We start from the raw sequence: 20,761 nt of genomic DNA, 5'->3' as shown, positions 1-20,761 counted from the left end.
TCACCCGGGAACAAATGCCGGCCGCCTCTGGCACCGGGGGGGGGGTCAGATCGGACCCCCCGTCCGCGGGAGGCAGATCACGTACAGGTACGTGATTCTGCCTGCCCGTGCCATTCTGCCGACGTACATCGTCGTGAGGTGGTCGGCAAGTGGTTAAATATCTTGGCAAATGGGTCTCCCTTTAAAATTGAAGAATATTTACATTATAATTTGACACCTCTACTGGATAAATTTAAGGTGAAGTGGAGCTAAATTTGATGAAAATGTTCTGGGCCCCTCGGTTACTTTATATTTTGCATAATTCACCAGTATGGATACCTCTTAAATGGTTTAAAAAAAATAGTGTCTTTATTTCGTATTTTATTATGGAAGGGTAAAAACCCTAGAATTAAGCTTTCTACATTACAACTTAATAAAGATATGGGGGATTAGCTGTGCCAAATGCTAGGATGTACTCCATAGCTGCCCAACTCCAACAGATGGCAGGATGAGGTTCCATAAAATGGACGGATCCAATTCAATTGCGATTGCTGACCAGATTTTCCTGTAACCATTTAATAGCCCAGTTAGAATTTGGGTCTTTTGTAAATGTTATTCAAAGACCCACTCTAGTACTGATGAATAAAGTGTGGCAGAAAATTAGATGTATTATGCAAAATGTGGATATACCAGCTTATTCCCCTCTATGGAAAAATATAAAATATAAGAAGATATGTAAACTGGAAGGATTTAGGGCAGGGGTCTCCAAACTTTTTAAACAAAGGGCCAGTTTACTATCCTTTAGACTTTAGGGGGTCTGGATTGTGGCCAGTGAAAAAAAATAAAGGAAAGAGAGAGGAAAACATACGGTACCTATATAAATATGTAATAGATGATATACAAGTAATTGTATACTTAATAGGAGAATAACTAATACTATAATTGTATTTTTTTTTTTTTTTTTTTTTTTTTTTTTTTTTGCTTGTTACCGTTTTTGCAAGTTGATTGTGAACCTATTTGGATTTTCTTTTTTTATGAGTCGTACTGTAAATCAAAAGTTGATGTTAATTAAAACTATATTTAAAAAAAAAAAAAAGACTGGGATACCATTAAAGTTCATTTGTGTGTAAAGGCAGGTATCCCAATACCCAATACCTTTGACACTATAGTGTACAGTATATATATATATATATATATATATATATATATATATATACACACACACACACACACACACACACACACACACACACACACACACACACACACAACACCATTGCCAGACAGTACAGCCAGCTTGGCGACCTTAATTTTCTTCACTACAATAAACCACTTCAGCTCCGGAATATTTTACCCCCTTCATGCTGTTTAGCACTGCGCTATTTTAACTGGCAATTGCACGGTCGGGCAACACTGTACCCAAATTAAATTTATATAATTTTTGTCACACAAATAGAGCTTTTCTTTTTGATCACCACTGAGTTTTTTATTTTTTATTATATAAACAAAAAAAAGACCAAACATTTAAAATAATATATAATATATATATACAGTATATACCGTATTTATCGGCGTATAACACGCACTTTTTTCCCCTTAAAATCAGGGGAAAATCGTGGGTGCATGTTATACGCCGATCCCTGCTATCTGTGATCTATTGGAGCGATCTCCGCGATCGCAGCCGACATTCACATAGCGTGTAGTTTTAAATATGGCGCCGCGGAGTTCGGAGGAACTCGGCGGAGCTGAACGAGCGCCGCCGAGATACACACACATAGTCGAGTGTTCTCGGCTCTTTCCGGCGCCGCTCACAGTCACGCCCAGTCCCGCCATTGGACCTGTGTTATGTCCATCATAGGGCGGGACTGGGCGGGACTGTGAGCGGCGCCAGAAAGAGCCGAGTACACTCGACTGTGTGTGTATCTCGGCGGCGCTCGTTCAGCTCCACCGAATCCCTCCGAACTCCGCTGCACCATATTTAAAACTACATGCTATGTCTATGTCGGCGGCGATCTTTCAAGCGATCTGTCCAAGCATTTAATGGACACTGGGGCAAGGCTGCACTGACCACTGGGGCAAGGCTGCACTGACCACTGGGGCAAGGCTGTACTGACCACTGGGGCAAGGCTGCACTGGGGCAAAGCTGCACTGACAATTCTGCACTGGGGCAAAGCTGCACTGACAAGGCTGCAATGGACACAGGGAAAACTGCAGATGGACACTGATAAGGCTGCATTGATGGGCATTTTAATGTAAGTTTTTTTCCCTTAAACTTCCCTTCTAAAAGTTTTTTTCCTTAAAATTCCCTCCTAAACTTGGGGTGCGTGTTATACGCCGGCGCGTATTATACGCCGATAAATACGGTGTGTATATATATATATATATATATATATATACATATATATTCTATTTTCTGTTATAAAACCTGTCTATTCACAGAATAGTGAATGGGTTCACATAATACAAAGCCTTCTGTGATTGGGCAAGAGCAGGAGAGATATGGCAGGGTATTTTATTATGGAAGGGTAAAAACCCTAGAATTAAGCTTTCTACATTACAACTTAATAAAGATATGGGGGATTAGCTGTGCCAAATGCTAGGATGTACTCCATAGCTGCCCAACTCCAACAGATGGCAGGATGAGGTTCCATAAAATGGACGGATCCAATTCAATTGCGATTGCTGACCAGATTTTCCTGTAACCATTTAATAGCCCAGTTAGAATTTGGGTCTTTTGTAAATGTTATTCAAAGACCCACTCTAGTACTGATGAATAAAGTGTGGCAGAAAATTAGATGTATTATGCAAAATGTGGATATACCAGCTTATTCCCCTCTATGGAAAAATATAAAATATAAGAAGATATGTAAACTGGAAGGATTTAGGGCAGGGGTCTCCAAACTTTTTAAACAAAGGGCCAGTTTACTATCCTTTAGACTTTAGGGGGTCTGGATTGTGGCCAGTGAAAAAAAATAAAGGAAAGAGAGAGGAAAACATACGGTACCTATATAAATATGTAATAGATGATATACAAGTAATTGTATACTTAATAGGAGAATAACTAATACTATAATTGTATTTTTTTTTTTTTTTTTTTTTTTTGCTTGTTACCGTTTTTGCAAGTTGATTGTGAACCTATTTGGATTTTCTTTTTTTATGAGTCGTACTGTAAATCAAAAGTTGATGTTAATTAAAACTATATTTAAAAAAAAAAAAAAGACTGGGATACCATTAAAGTTCATTTGTGTGTAAAGGCAGGTATCCCAATACCCAATACCTTTGACACTATAGTGTACAGTATATATATATATATATATATATATATATATATATATACACACACACACACACACACACACACACACACACACACACACACACACAACACCATTGCCAGACAGTACAGCCAGCTTGGCGACCTTAATTTTCTTCACTACAATAAACCACTTCAGCTCCGGAATATTTTACCCCCTTCATGCTGTTTAGCACTGCGCTATTTTAACTGGCAATTGCACGGTCGGGCAACACTGTACCCAAATTAAATTTATATAATTTTTGTCACACAAATAGAGCTTTTCTTTTTGATCACCACTGAGTTTTTTATTTTTTATTATATAAACAAAAAAAAGACCAAACATTTAAAATAATATATAATATATATATACAGTATATACCGTATTTATCGGCGTATAACACGCACTTTTTTCCCCTTAAAATCAGGGGAAAATCGTGGGTGCATGTTATACGCCGATCCCTGCTATCTGTGATCTATTGGAGCGATCGCCGCGATCGCAGCCGACATTCACATAGCGTGTAGTTTTAAATATGGCGCCGCGGAGTTCGGAGGAACTCGGCGGAGCTGAACGAGCGCCGCCGAGATACACACACATAGTCGAGTGTTCTCGGCTCTTTCCGGCGCCGCTCACAGTCACGCCCAGTCCCGCCATTGGACCTGTGTTATGTCCATCATAGGGCGGGACTGGGCGGGACTGTGAGCGGCGCCAGAAAGAGCCGAGTACACTCGACTGTGTGTGTATCTCGGCGGCGCTCGTTCAGCTCCACCGAATCCCTCCGAACTCCGCTGCACCATATTTAAAACTACATGCTATGTCTATGTCGGCGGCGATCTTTCAAGCGATCTGTCCAAGCATTTAATGGACACTGGGGCAAGGCTGCACTGACCACTGGGGCAAGGCTGCACTGACCACTGGGGCAAGGCTGTACTGACCACTGGGGCAAGGCTGCACTGGGGCAAAGCTGCACTGACAATTCTGCACTGGGGCAAAGCTGCACTGACAAGGCTGCAATGGACACAGGGAAAACTGCAGATGGACACTGATAAGGCTGCATTGATGGGCATTTTAATGTAAGTTTTTTTCCCTTAAACTTCCCTTCTAAAAGTTTTTTTCCTTAAAATTCCCTCCTAAACTTGGGGTGCGTGTTATACGCCGGCGCGTATTATACGCCGATAAATACGGTGTGTATATATATATATATATATATATATACATATATATTCTATTTTCTGTTATAAAACCTGTCTATTCACAGAATAGTGAATGGGTTCACATAATACAAAGCCTTCTGTGATTGGGCAAGAGCAGGAGAGATATGGGCAGAATGGCTGTGCACAACTCTGCAGCTGCTGTATCAAGAGACCCAAAGGTCCAGTGCTGGAAGTATAATGATAACTGTACTCCCAGCACTTAGTAAAAATGTAAATAGTAAATAAAAGAGATAATTTAAGAAGGTAGCATACATTGGACCTAACCCCTTATAATCCAGAACATTTTTTTATTAAAGCACTGCAATTTCTGGAGTTCTTGTTACAGAATCTGTATCTGCCTGACATCTGCTAAATGAAGTTGCAGAAAAAGATATGTAGTCAGATAGTTTTTGTAATATGAAGCTCCATTTTTATAGTGTTAGATCAACTGTACTCTGGTAGCCGTGCCCAAAAAGGCAGGCAGGGGGCTAAGGATTAGTCGCAAGCATTGCCTGGGGTTTCCCTGCAGCTGATTTTTCCCCCCCATACTGACTTCCCTTGCTTTGTTCTGCACGGTGTCTGAGTGGAGGCAGCCACCTTGGTAGGAGCAGTAATAGAGAATAATGTAAGATATTAAGCAGTACCAGTGGTGTCACTAGGGTTGGTGTCACCCGGTGCGGTAAAACATGATGTCACCCCCCCACCAACGATATTCACCCCTCAGTACAGACCCCCCTCCCTCAGTACAGACTCCCTCCACTAAGTATAGACCCCCCCTCCACCAATTAAAGCCTCCCTCAGTACAGACCCCCCTCCACTAAGTATAGACCCCCTCTGTCAGAGCAGACCCCCCACTAAGTATAAACCCCCTCCATCAGTATAGACCCCCTCATTACAGACCCCCCTCCACTAAGTATAGACCCCCCTCCACCAATTATAGTCCTCCCTCAGTACAGACCCCCCTCCACTAAGTATAGACACCCTCTGTCAGTGCAGACCCCCCACTAAGTATAAACCCCTTCATCAGTATAGACCCCCCTCAGTACAGACCCCCCTCCCTCAGTACAGACCCCCCTCCACTAAGTATAGACCCCCCTCCACCAATTATAGTCCTCCCTCAGTACAGACCCCCCTCCACTAAGTATAGACCCCCTCCACCAATTATAGTCCTCCCTCAGTACAGACCCCCTTCACTAAGTATAGACCCCGTCCACCAATTATAGTCCTCCCTCAGTACAGACCCCCTCCACTATGTATAGACCCCTCCATCAGTGCAGACCCCCCACTAAGTATAAACCCCCTCCATCAGTAAAGACACCCTTCAGTACAGACCCCCCTCCCTCAGTACAGACCCCCTCCACTAAGTATAGACCCCCCTCCACCAATTATAGTCCTCCCTCAGTACAGACCACCCTCCACTAAGTATTGACCCCCTCCACCAATTATAGTCCTGGCTCAGTACACACCCCCCTCCACTAAGTATAGACCCCCCTCCACCAATTATAGTCCTCTCTTAGTACAGACCCCCCTCCTTCAGTGCAGACCTCCCACTAAGTATAAACACCGTCCATCAGTATAGACTCCCCTCAGTACAGACCCCCCTCCATCAGTATAGACCCCCCTCAGTACAGACCACCCCGCTCCTCCAATAGTACAGACCACCCCAGAACAAACCACCCCCCTCCATTAGTACAGACCCCTCCCTCAGGACAAACCACCCCCCTCCTCCAATAGTACAGACCCCCCCAGGACAAACCACCACCCTTCATTAGTACAGACAGTATGTCGGCAATGCAGCACCCCCCCCCTCCCACCATAGTGACGCCACTGAGCAGTACAACAGTGATATCACTAAATCTAACTCAAAAGATTTGGTGATGTCAAAAGTCAGAATTTTGGAAAGAATTCAATACAAAAAGGTACATTTTTTAGGGTATTGCTAGTGCACAACTGACATTTTCTAAATGTTCCATATAACATAGCAAACCTTCACTTTTTGAGTTGTTTGGTGTGTTTCAAAACATGAACAAAGCAATACATATAACAGTGAGGGAACACCTATATAAAAAAAAAAGAAAACTCTATCATCAATATAAATTCACTTCCCATGGCACATAGCAACATACTGCAGCTTCTCTGCCGCGCCCAGGCCAGATGGGCATCATTGGCATCTAGGGGTTACTTTAATGGCTGGGGTAGCTATACTCAGTGGAAAGTCAGCACATCTTCCAGCTTTCTGGGATCCCTTGTCTGGGCCATGTAAGATTTGATTGTGGCAGTTCAAGACAGACAAAAGCTCATGACAGCAGGAAGTATAATATGGCTCCCACATGTATTTATAATGAGAATGTATAATAGAGAAGCATTGAAATTACACAACTTGAAATATTCATGGCAAAAATTAACAAAAAATAATGAAAAGAATAATTATGAGAGTTCAATAGACTTTTTATCACTTCAGTATGACGGCAGCTTTCTGGGATCCCTGGTCTGAGCCACATAAGATAAGATTTTACTTTTCAATGATTGAGTCACTTTAAAACAGAAAAAGGCTCATGACAGCAGGAAGTCAAGACAGGTATAACCGGTGTAACCATGAACAGCATTCTCAAACACGCACAGGGTAGGTATAATATGGCTCCCACATATATTTACTCTTAACAGTGAAGTATTGAAATGATATATTATTTCACAGCTTGAAATATTAATGGCGGGTATGAACAAAAAATAATTAAAATAATAATTATGATAGTTTTATGCAGCATTTTAAATAAACCCTATGTGGTATGTAACACACAAAATGTTGAAAGTCATTTACCTGATACCACACAATGTATGGTATCAATACACCCTATAGTTATGGCATCAAATTTCATGGAATGAAGATCTAAGGCAAACAGGCTGACATGTGTCTTTGCAGATATTGCCCAACTCCACAGTCAGGACCCTGAGTACTTTTAACCATTCCTCCAATAGAAGTACTAGTAGAACTCTGTAGCTCTAAATACTGGAATCCCGCCCAGCATAAGTAGATTTTGATGGGTGCATGGATGAGTATAGCTATGCTGTTGTAGTGTCTTATCTAAACATTTCAATATTCTTCAAATATAACTTGAAACACAAAATTATATTAAAATATTTATAGGTGCATACATGTACAGGAGCTTATCAAAGTAAATATATTTGTGATAAGTCATGATTTCCTGTTTGGGAAGAAATTATCCATTCAAACATAATAATTCTATACATAAGACCTGGGAGCTCCAAGTACAATTAAATACACTGTACTATGCTTGGAATGGTGACTGCTAAAGGTTGTGAGCAGAGTAGAGTCAAGATGACAGGGTGGTTGTCACGTCCTCCATGTTTCCCCCGCTTGTTGAGAGTCAAGCAAGGGTCACATGAGCCCACCTGAGTTTGGGTTCTTTTGGGCTATGATAGGCACTTTAACAGGGTCGCTTGCTTTGAACATGGGGTACCTTTACTTCTGTGCCATTTTCATCAATGTCCTGGGACAAGGCTGAGGCTGCCATGGGGGAATATTCAACCTTAAAGCAGTCTTCTGCTTTTAGAGATGAATTTACACTGTGTACATTTGCACCATAGCGGTTCTCCACTTAACTCTCGGATTTCCCCGGCATACCTCCAAAGGTAGTGTAAATCTACAGACGGGATCCATCAGTGGCATTTCCCAGCAGCTGGTATCTTCAGGGACGAGCCACAGGAACAGAGGACCTTCTACATTATGGCAGTAGCAGGCAACATTCTTGTGCTCCTTCCGCTTACAAGGTGAAGCATACTATAGCAGTGTTCATCATTAGGGATGAGCTCAGGTGTGTTTGAATGCTAGTCCAAACCCACCCGCAGGAAGCTGTCATCTGTACGGTACCAATCATAGGCAGCCAAAGCATTCCCCGATCTGCAGCCACATGTATACTAGGGAAGTGAATATGTGTGGCTAAAGGGAGGGGAGTGCCTTTCCTGCTTATGATTGGCAAAGTACAGACAGCTTCCTGTCAGGATCGATCAGGTGGGTTCAGAGTAGGATCCAAACACATCTGCGTTCATCCCTTCTGATCATGCCTCAGCTAGACCTAAGGCTTACGTGCAAATTTTGAAAACCTGTGTGTCCATTAGACATGTGCATTCGTTTTCGCCCAAATGCATTTTCGTCCAAATTTCAGGTATTTTCGTTATCGTTTTAACAAACGATAACGAACGTGCAAGATCCGAAAACTAAAAGATCCCACATAAACAAATGCTTTATTTTCGTTTTAGTTGCGAGAACAGTTCGATATAGATAGGAGATTCGACATGAGGCTGACAATAGCGATCTGTGTCCATCGAACCTGTGGTCGAATGTGCCTAACCTTAGCTCTATTAGTCCAAGATTATTCTACATAGAGAAAAAAGATTCGACATAGAGAGAAAAGATTCGACATTATAGAGACAATAGCAAAAAAGGTCGACTGTGCCTAACCAAACTCTATTAGTCCAAGATTATTCGACATAGAGAGAAAAGATTCGACATGAAGATTCGACGAAGCATACAACATTAGAATTCTACTATAGCTTGTAGGCGGAACATTCGTCCGGAAATTTACGATTGCGGCGTCGTACAGTTTAGCTGCTCCGTCGAATCTTCTTAGAACATTCGACAGACACCATAAGCCTTCAATGACAGATTTGACCTTAATTATTTAGGATTTTCGGACGAATGCATTTTTTAAACCAAACAAAATAAATAAAAACGAATTTCGGGAGTAACTAAATAAATGTATTTTTCAGACGAAAACGAAATTCCGAAACGAAATATTTCAGTGTGCACATGTCTAGTGTCCATTCAGTAGAGTTCCATAACCAGAATGAAAAGCAATTGTGTTGGAAATGTCTACATGCTGTATTGTGCAAACATGCTCCAAATAAAAACAAATACAATGTCAACGTCATAAACTAGCTCATTGAACAACTCCTTGTAGGCAAGAAACAAACTTTTACCATAGAATTTCCTAATAACTGTCGGGCATTTATGCTGAAATCAGTAGCATCAATGCATTGAATGAATCCACAGTGCAGGAAAAGGATGTGGTTCTGTGGTCTGCATAGCTTTGAATGCCAAGCCCTCAGGCCTTTCTGGGTTTTAAATATGTAATCTTTGGCAAGCTATTTACTATTGTGGATTTCTCTAGTGACAAGTACAGTAATTTGTCTCATGTATACATCTGAATTATTTTTTTTTTTTAAGGACAGGCCAGTTTTTAAATAGCAGATTATGATATTTAATAAAAGCTGTAAAACTCTTGTTCTTTTAATGACAGCAATTATATTAGCCTATTGTATTTTTGATTTACCCTTCTTAGTTACTGGTTTAAGTAGCAGCACAAGACACACAGTTTGATAGGCAGGAATTCATAAAAAAAGGAAATTAAAAAATCCCTAAATTAAACCCATGCAGTTTAACTAGAAGAGGGAGCCACATACACCCTCCTAAAAATCTGGCCCTGTCTTCTTGGGCCAGGAAACCTCCAAAAAGCCCTTGCTTCCAAGAGCAGAGTATCCTAGTACAATAGGTGGATATGGAAGGGAAACCAACGTAACTAGAGGTACAACAATGTATGTGGCATTCCACATAAAAAAGCTCTGAAATGGAAAAATCGATCACAGAGTGCCCTCAACACTGGTAGTCTTTCATAACATATCACAACAACCTTACATAACATATCACAACAGTCTATCTGAGGTAAAGCGCTATCAGTACCTAATTACAAATAATTACGGCATCAATAAACAATATTAGTGCAAATACATTTATAAGTGCAGATCTCTCACTGTCGTTCTACCTACAAGAATGAACAAAAGAGCAACATATCACCTAAAACACCATTGCTGAGAATTCTGTACCCCAAAGTTCAGTAGGCTTTATAGTTCTTGGTTACAACGTGACAACTAGGCAAAAAAAAACAAGAATAATCAACCTCAACCGTTGGGTTCTCTTTTTCATGCAAGGCAAGCCATCAGTAAAAAAGGCAGAGAGTTCCTCTGCAAATCCAGTGTAAATAGGGTTTGCATGACCTGTCATATTCAGATGCAGGTTACCCCCTGCCTTGAGCAACAGTTCCTATTGGGGCAAAGCAACAACAACAAAAAAACAGCTACAAAGGTTCAGAGAGCAGGGAACACATAACAGCATATCTGTAAAATCTGGATCGGGGACCTGGACCATTTTTTCATCCACGCACTAGACATTAATGGCCTAATTCTGGCCCCTGTGTCCAGCTTTCCGGATAACCACCTTGTCCCTATAAATGGACCTTCCCAGATTCCAGCTGACTCAACAACTTAGAAACCTTCTCCAGAATTCAGAGGAGTGAGGGTTCTGGCAAGGCTTGGGTACACTAAGATAGTCCCAAACACATAGACCACACCATCCTTGGTGCTGTTCCTCAATCTCATCTATATAACGGACCTTGGCACATGGGGATATTCTAGCCCATATTCCATTGTGACCGTCTTCTGCATTGCACCCTGCAATCTTGAAAAATGGGGCAGTCTCTCTATGCTTCCTTTCCCCTTTGTCAAATAAGGATCTACAGCCTTCTTGATTAAATCCCTATAGACCTCATTCTGCGCCAAGGTCCTAGCAAATGTGTGCAGTTGGGACAAATCTGCTCAGTGTTCGCTATATATGTCACTCAGCTGCAACCTCTTAGCATTTCCAGCCTTTGACTTGTGTGCTCTCTCTCCCTGGCTACTTCTGGGTCTGGTTCGGCATACCCATTGGCCTCCTGCCAGTCAACTCTGTTCCCCCAGGAACAATCAGACTGTGATCCCTCTGAAGTACCCCACTCCATAATGTCCCTTTCTCTGTTACAGCCTTCATCTCCTTCAAAACACAGCTCACAGGTACCACTGCCACCACCAGCCTCGCTGGAGCACTCCCAGGCACAGCATCCCTATTGTAGGCAGGTGTAGGTGCTCCTAGTTCCTCTATGGTGAATCTCTGCCCACAGCTGCAAATATAACCAATGCTCTACGGTCCTGGCCCCAAAGACACATTAGCTACTTCCTGCTTGACATTTGGCTTGGAGGCATCCAAAACCTCATAAAGTGCCTCAGTTGATCTGGAGAATTCCTGTGCCTCCGTGCAGTAGCCCGTGCTCCAATCCATCTGAAAAACACTTGGTGGCAATCACTAGGCAACAGGTCCAGAAGCATTTCCCTGCAGTGCTCACATTATCGACTCTGGCATCTCCCGCATATAATCCCCAGGTACTTTCACTGTTCACAGGGCCAGATATCCACTGTGCACCAGGGGCACTCTCATGTCAGTCAGAAGCTTACTCTGGAGTCTGGTCAGGAAATCCCAGGGAAGTGGCACTCCACGCTGACATCACAGCTGGTACCTGAAAAAGTGCCAATAAGCCATCTTGGTGCACCTGCTCCACGTGGAAAGCTCTTTAGGATTATGCGCTGAAGTTTGTGCCTTCAGAGTGCATCCAATGGCTCCGCTCCTTCTTCTTTAACACTCAGATACCAAATCTTCTCTTGCCAGACTGGACTCCTCCTGCTGTGCAGATTAACCCACCTGAAAATGCACCACCTGCAACTGCCCATCTGAAAAATGCACCCACACCTGGCAGTTATTTCTTCAGTGCAACAGAGGTTTTCACTGTAAGTTAGCACTATAGCAACCCTCTCCTGTTATACGCAAGCCAGACAGTCCACAGAAAAACCCAGAAATTACATGATTACCTATAGGCAACAGCAACAAATACCATAGGGATTTCCCAGACTTAGGAGCCCCCCACAGGTAACGCTCACTCCCGAAGCGGTCACTGAGAATATTCCCAGGTCTCCTACATGGTACAGAGGATGCCAGAAACAAGCACAATTCCATGAGCGCCAACAATTCAGGCTTAGTCTAGGGCAGTGGTTCTCAACTCCAGTCCTCAGGACCCACCAACAGGCCAGATTTTAAGTATTACCTTGGGGAGATGCAGACAAGAATACTGCAATCACTGAGCAGCAAATGATATCACCTGCAATGTATTTCAGTTATCTTGCAAACCTGGCCTGTTAGTGGGTCCTGAGGACCGGAGTTGAGAACCACTGGTCTAGGGGATGTCTTTTTAGAATTTCTTGCTGAAAAGCTTTAACAGGAGAGAGGTTCAGGTATCAGGATACACCAAACAATAGCAAAATAATAATAGGAAGACAGCTTCTTAGCTTCTCACTAAACATCTCTAAACTGCAATCACACATGAAAGTCCCAATTCAGATCCTACTCACACTGTCCCAGGAGCTGACCACCATGCAGCTTCCACCAACAGATCCTCCATGAGGGAGACAACAGATCCTTCTCCAGACCAGGACTTCACAACAGCACCTTCCCACAAATAATCCTTAATCAGTCTTCCCCAGACCCTCAGACCAGCTCCTGCGGAGGCTCATACTTTAGCTAGATTCCTCTTTGGCAACCTTCTCTAAGCCCTCAGCTCAACTCCTGCTAAAGCACAGACTGCAATTCCTTGACTCACCAGCTATTTTGTGGGTAGCAGCCCCAGGAGAACTGGAACCCTCCCTGGAGAGGAATAAACACTTCGGAAATACCTACCAATCATTTATCACCTCTCCAGACACCTTCTGAAAGCCAAAAACTAAATTTAGCCTTGTAGCCTAACTAGAGGAGGGTGCTACATGTGTAAATAGTTATATTTCTATATTAACTGTGAAATAGATCAACATCAGGCCAATATTTTTTTTTTTTTATAATTTTATGGATTAATAAATGGTTGAGGATTTTATTGCCCTCTCAAGACGCCATTTTGGCTAAACACGTTGAGTCCTTTCTGCATGGTCATCCAAGTGAACCATGTGCCATTTGTATAAATTCTACATCCCTCTGCAAGAGCTGCTCCAGCAAAGAATACTATTCAGCTTTTTATACAATCCATAGACAATGAATACACAGATTTTACCTGGGTTATTACAAAGAGGTTGGTTTGTTTCGATGTGAGACATTATTAATCGATTGCTCTTTCTATGGCTATATCTCTGTGTGATTCATAAAAACCACACCAAGGAAAGAGTAAATATTCATACCAATTAGACTGCCTGCTTTTACAGACAGGAGGCATCTATTACTACATATATAGCACTGCTGGGCTATCTGGTGTTGTTTATAATTACACATTACATGGATGATTTAATGAGGATGGTTAGTTGGCTGGGATATATTATTATCTGATTGCCCAAGCTGGATTCACACTTGAGCTGAGCATCTTTAGCCGTTTTGCAAGCTGTTTTTTTGAGCATTTGTACAGGTGTTTTTTGTGGGCTTTTGAGGCTTGTGTTTTTTTATTTAAGTATTTTTAGCCAATGGAAAGCTTATTCCTAGGGAAAAATAACATGTGCGATATGTGGTTTGCACATTTTTTCACGTGATTATCAATCACTGCCATTGTCTACTGGGGCTAATAACACCTGAAGCTTGTAGCTCATGTATGTTTTTGAGCTGCAGACTCCAAGCTTCAAGTGACAAGCTGTGAACAGGCACATTTAAAACAAGTGGGATTTTGGATGTTGAATATTTTGGAGCTTTGAGCCTTGAGCTACAAAACACTCAGGAATCAGGATTAAATGGAGCCTCAATCTATAGATGTATCCCAGTGTGATCTATGCAATCTCCACAAGAAAGCATACCAGGTAGAGCGTTACAATAAAAATTTTGAATCTTATCATTGGGAATTCTTGCTGTATGGACAAGAGTCCTCTGTTATTACAAAACACTGCTGGGCCATCTGCAATTGTTTATCCTTTTTCTCCAAGACAGCGCTATTATGTGAATTACTGAGGATCTGCCTTGGGGCAGTAATTTCTCCCCAATTCCCATTATACCGCTTGGCCATTTGATCTTCACATCTGCTTGTGTCTCTAGCATGCAATCAAAACAGTTTGCAGTTGAACAAGGGATCACAATTATGTGTACTCTCACTGATATTCTACAGTGCCTTTTATTGTATAGCTACCTGCTTTTAGCCTCATGCACATTGGCATTTAGCCCGGGTGCATGGGGCTCTGGCATATAGCTGTGGCTGAATGGTGCAGGCACACTGTCCAGCCCTGATTCTGGCAGCCTGTCAAACTCTATGCTATTGGATGGGGCTGGCTGGTGCACCTAGCTGTATGTACATTTAGGCAGTATGCATCAAACAATAAATGTCCAAAATACAAACAGTCTATGTTCCAGGCATTCGACCTTGGGTGCATACTGTGGCTGCCTTAAACAAAAGTACCCCTAAGTACATCTCCCAGCCCTGTCCAGTCACAGCAGATGTCAAACTCTCATAGAGTTTGACAGGCTGCTGGCAACGGGGCCAGATGGTGTGCTTGTGCCCTCCAGCTGCAGCTAGACACCAGAGCCTCGTGCACCAGGGCAAACACCCAGCGTGCATGAGGCCTATTAATTTAGAGCCACTGCATTCAAAAAATATATGCTGGACATAAATTATTGAAAGAAAGTCATTCCAGTAAAAAACAAATCCCTTACTGGTGCAGATCCATTGTGGATGTAAAAATTTTATGGGCTTGTAGACCATCCATTCTATTATCATATAACATCTATATATACAAATTTGCACGCTGACTCATTTAATCATTTATTCAACCAGATTTTTTTCTGCTAAGAGAGGATTATACAACAATGTGTCAGGTTGGCTGGCCATGCCCTATTGAAGAAATATATTGTTTTAAACATTAATATTTTAATATTGTTTTGTTGTCTGTGACATGGTGTCTAACAAATCTATATTTCTTGTTTCTTGCAAAGGAGTCAGTCTCCATAGGCTATATATATTTTCCTCTTATTTTGTAGCATATTTATTTGTTGTATCACCACAGATCTATGAGCAGGCTAGCTTCATACAGTATATTTATTTTCTAGGGTTTTATTGGTGTTTGTGGCATTGCTGAGTAAACCTCTCATCACTACCTGTCCTAGAGAAAGGTGATCGCCAGTATTTATGACTGTGCCCAAGATTTAATTTGTATGAGGAATCTGCACTGAAACTAAGTACTTGAAAAGCCTCACATGGAAGTGGCCATTCCCGTTCTCCTGAGCACAGTTGACAATATTGGTATCTTCAATGGCCCAGCATCAATAAAACACAACTCTGCACATGAATGAATAATTGACTGCAAGAATGAGTAAACACTTTTAAGCCTAGGATTCTCGACCCTTTCACACTTCTGCATTTTGATATTTACTGAATATGAAAATGTTTCAAAGAAGAAACATTCACGCTCATTTGCTCTTTCCTCCAGCTTCTGGGAGCAATATCAAGCATTTATATGAGTGTTTAATTACGCCTGTGTGCATGAGTATTATGCCTCATGCACATTGGGGCTCTTCTAAACACTTTTCTCCTGGCAGGAGAAAAGTAGCTGCAAAACGCTCCTAACCCGTGTTTTTTCAAGCGCATTTAGACACATCAAGTACTTGGGTGTTCATTTCTTTGGCCAGAATATTCATTTATTCTGCCCAATTAAATAAAAAAAAAACAAAAAACATGAAAGTGCTAAAAATGCTTACCATTAACCACTTCAATACAAGGCATTTTCACCCCCTTCCTGCCCTGGCCAATTTTCAGCGCTGTCACAATTTGAATGACAATTGCGCGGTCATACAACACTGTACCCATATGATTTTGATAATTTTTTTCCCACAAATAGAGCTTTCTTTTGGTGGTATTTGATCATCTCTGCGGTTTTTATTTTTTTGTGCTATAAATAAAAAAAAAGGCTGACAATTTTGAAAAAAACACAATATATTTTACTTTTTGCTATAATAAATATCCCAATTTAAAAAAAAAAAAAAATTCTTCCTCAGTTTAGGCTGGAAGAATTGGTTTGCGCAAAAGTCATAACACCTACAAAATAGGGGTAGATTTATGGCATTTTAATTTTTTTACATTTTTTTTCCTAGTAAAGGTGGCGATCTGCGATTTTTGTCAGGACTGCGATATTGCGGCGAACATATTGGACAGTTTTGACACTATTTTGGGACCATTCACATTTATACAACGATCAGTGCTATAAAAATGTACTGATTACTGTATAAATGTCACTGGCTAGGAAGGGGTTAACACTAGGGGGCGATCAAGGGGTTAAATGTGTTACCTAGGGAGTGATTCTAACTGTGGGGGGAGGGGACTGACTGGGGGCGGTGACCGATCGGTGTTCCTCTGTACTGGGAACACATGATTGGTCTCCTCTCACCTGACAGGACGTGGATCTGCGTGTTTACGCACACAGATCTACATCCCTGCTCTGTGACCAGCAATCACGGGTGCCTGGCGAACATCACGGCAGCCAGGCACGCGCATCGGCTCCTGAGTGACGTGGCGGGCGCGCACATGCTGCCCCCTAGGAAACTGAGGACATCATATGACGGCTGCCCAGGATGAGAGAGCCACCTTGCGGCCGTCATTTGACTATACGCGGGATGGGAAGAGGTTAAAGAATGTTTAGACGCATTTACCCACATTGACGAGTGTCAGGTATTTGTACTGCTCAAATGCTCCTCCCCTGAATGAACAAGTGTTTTTTTTTAATGCCTCTAAACTCCTGTAAACACCTATAGTGTACATGGACACATAGCTTAACATGAAGGGGAGTTTGGAGACAGGAAAAAAAAAGGTCAAACACCTGTCAAATCAGCTTTCTTTTTTTGAGCTCAAGGCCTTATGGTTTCGGGACATGTTAGGGTTTGGGTTATAGGACGAGATAATGTGTGAGTTACATAGGAACAGCTAGTTACATAGTTACTGTACTTAGTTAGTCCGATTGAAAAACGCCACACAAGTCCATCTAGTTCAACCAATAAAAGGGGGAAAAAAAAAGTCATACAATCTTATATACACAATCCTATACTCACAGTTGATACAGAGGAAGGCAAAAAAGCCCAGCAAAGCATGATCCAATTTGCTCCACCTGGGGGAAAAATTCCTGATGCCCCCAAGAGGCAATCAGATATTCCCTGGATCCACTTTACCTATAAATAAAGCTAATGTGATGATTGGAGTAAGACCCCATTCACACAGGGGCAACACGTCTTGCCGGTCGCCTCAGCGAGGCGACCTGCAAATGAATGGCCGGGCTACTTGCAAAACGACTTCTGCATAGAAGTCTATGCAAGTCGCCCCAAGTCGCCCCCGAAGTCATACAGGAACCTTTTTCTAAGTCGGAGCGACTTGCGTCGCTCCCCTTAGAACGGCTCCATAGTACAGAACGGGAGGCGACTTGTCAGGCGACTAGGTCGCCTGACAAGTCGTCCCTGTGTGAATGGGGTCTTAGTGTTAAAGAGTGAATTAGTAGAAGGAGTCCTTAGGTAAGACATCGCTGTCAGTGTTGGGAGCGCTCCACTAAAAATGAACAGTTTGTAACTTCAGTCATTGCAGGTTAATGCATAAGCTGATTCACACTCACTTGCACAATTTCTGATGCAATTTGAGTCACAAAGAACTGCATAACCATGAAAACCACATTGTTTTCAATGGTGCCCATTCACATTAATACAACTCAGCACAAAGCGATTTTGGAAACGGTTTCTGCGCTACTTTGGTACGATTCTGGCGCAATTTTGGCCCCATAGACTTTAATGGAAATGCACAGAAATTGCACATACATGCAACTCTGATGTGATTTTAATTTTTTTAACAGGGTTAAAAAAAACTGGTCCCCCTGCAGGTTAATGTCATAATGTGCTAGTATGCACTGCATTCCTGTCTTGCTGGGACTTGTAGTCGCATCCAGTCCAAGCTTGATAGGGAACTGTCTCTGGGGACTACTTCCCGCCACGATTCCAAGCAGCTCCCAGCAGTCTTTGCCCTCTCCCAGGCTGCACAGCAACTAATTACAGTGTCCCTTGCTGTGTTTTGTGGTGGGTGGGCCTACCTTTCCACAACAGCACAGCCCTACAAAACATCCGTTGTCCCCTCTCTCTCCCCACATAGCTGCTCCTCCAGCCCTCTATCTGGCTGGGAGAAAGAGTGAAAGCGCAGGGGCAGGAGCAGCAACACTGACAGCCAGGTCCATGCTGCTGGACGGAGCGGCACCACAGACCAGGGCTACACATGACACGTGGTCAACTCTGGGCCCAGGCTGTTGCCTAGTTTCCAAAGCCTAGACCCTGTCCTGTCTATAATGTGATGTGTCAGGGATCAGAAAGTGTAGCTTTGGATTGAATAGATCTGTCAGAAAAAATGGGCTTGAGGTAAATAGGAACTTGGCAATCTCTGACTTATGTACCTAGTAAACATATTAAACCAGCCTTTTTCAACCAGGGTGCCTCTTCTGGGGTGCCTTGGCGAAATGCCTAAAATTTGATCAAAAATTGTATACAAACCAGTGGGTGGATCAAGGCCTTTTAGTTACACAAAGCCACGGGTTTTCGTTGTGCATCATTACAACTTTCTAGCCACTGACATCCTAACAACAAATGTCATCATCAAATGATAACGAGGACATTGGGTGCTTCTACAGCATCCTTCTTTGCCCCTCCTCTGCCCCACTCTGTCAGCACTGGGGTCACATTAGCTGAGTGAGGGAGAGAAACAGAGGGAGAAGAGAAAATACTAGAATACTAGTTAATACCAATGTGCAAAGGTGAGTTTGCTTTGGAAGAATAAATCACCTCTAATGTTGGGTGCCCACATTTGTGGATGTTGCTGCATTATGTAAAACTATTAGTTTAGTTTTTTACATTTTAGAGTTGTGTGCCTCGAGATTATTAAAGGGTGCTAAATAAAGGTTGAGAAACAGTGTATTAACCACGTGCCAACTGCCAACAGTATAATTACTGCTGGCGGGTGGCTCCCCCAGGCACCGCGATGTACCATGAATTGTGGTGCTCAGTATCAGGCCTCTGTCATGTCACATAGTAAACAAGAGTCATGAATGGAATCTATTCATGAGATCATTGTTTACTACTGTGTGTGATCTGTGATTGGCCACCAGTGATTATATGGTACCTGGGCCAATCACAGTACTTTGTTCCATGTGATAGCTGATGGCCAATCACAGCATCAATACAGTACTTTGTTCCATGTGATAGCTGATGGCCAATCACAGCATCAATATAGTAAACAATGAGTCATAAATTAATAAATTAAAGCCACTCATGACAAATTACCCCCCCCCCCCCCCCCCGAGTGGTACAATGTCCCTATATCGACACTACTCTGATGACAAAAAAAAATTGTTTTAAAAAAATTGAATAAAAAATTATTACATTTTTTTGTTTTACATACTGTCACCAGTATCCCTGATCACTGCCACACCAGTTATATGATGACATTGTACTGCACTGGTGACAAAAACAAAAAAATTGTGACAAAGAATTTGTATTCAGTCCCCCTGAGTCAATACTTTGTAGAACCACCTTTCATTGCAATTACAGCTGCAAATCTTTTTGGGTATGTCTCTACTAACTTTGCACATCTAATAAAGAGTGCCTATTCTTCTTTGAAAAATAGCTCAAGCCCTGTCAGATTGGATGGAGAGCGTCTGTGAACAGCAGTTTTCAAGTTTTGCCACAGATTCTCACTTGGATTTAGGTCTGGACTTCGACTGGGCCATTTTAACACATGAATATGCTTTGATCTTAACCATTCCATTGTAGCTCTGGCAGTATGTTTAGGGTGATTGTCCTGCTGAAAGATGAACCTCCGCCCCAGTCTCAGGTCTTTTGCAGACCCTAATAGGTTTTCTTCTAAGACTGGCCCTGTATTTGGCTCCATCCATCTTCCCAACAACTCTGACCAGCTTCCCTGTCCCTGCTGAAGAAAAGCATCCCCACAACATGATGCCGCCACCACAATGTTTCACGGTGGGGATGGTGTGTTCAGGGTGATGTGCAGTGTTAGTTTTCTGCAACACGTAGCGTTTTGCTTTTAGCCCAAAAAGTTAAATTTTGGTCTCATCTGACCAGAGCACCTTCTTCCACATGTTTGCTGTGTCTTCCACATGGCTTCTCGCAAACCGCAAACTGGACTTCTTATGACCTTACTCTTTCCATTTTCGGGTGGTAGATTAAACAGTGAGATGTTCAAAACTTGGGATTTTTTTAATAACTTAACCCTGCTTTAAACTTCTCCACAACTTTATCCCCGACCTGTCTGGTGTATTCCTTGGTCTTCATGATGCTGTTTGTTCACTAAGGTTCTCTAACAAATCTCTGAGGGCTTCACAGAACAGCTGTGTTTATACTGAGATTAAATTACACACAGATAGACTCTA

Source organism: Aquarana catesbeiana, linkage group LG02, assembly GCF_042186555.1.
Source record: "Aquarana catesbeiana isolate 2022-GZ linkage group LG02, ASM4218655v1, whole genome shotgun sequence".
NCBI lineage: Eukaryota > Metazoa > Chordata > Amphibia > Anura > Ranidae > Aquarana > Aquarana catesbeiana.
The sequence above is the reverse complement of the archived record's forward strand: the minus strand, read 5'-3'. Positions refer to the sequence as shown.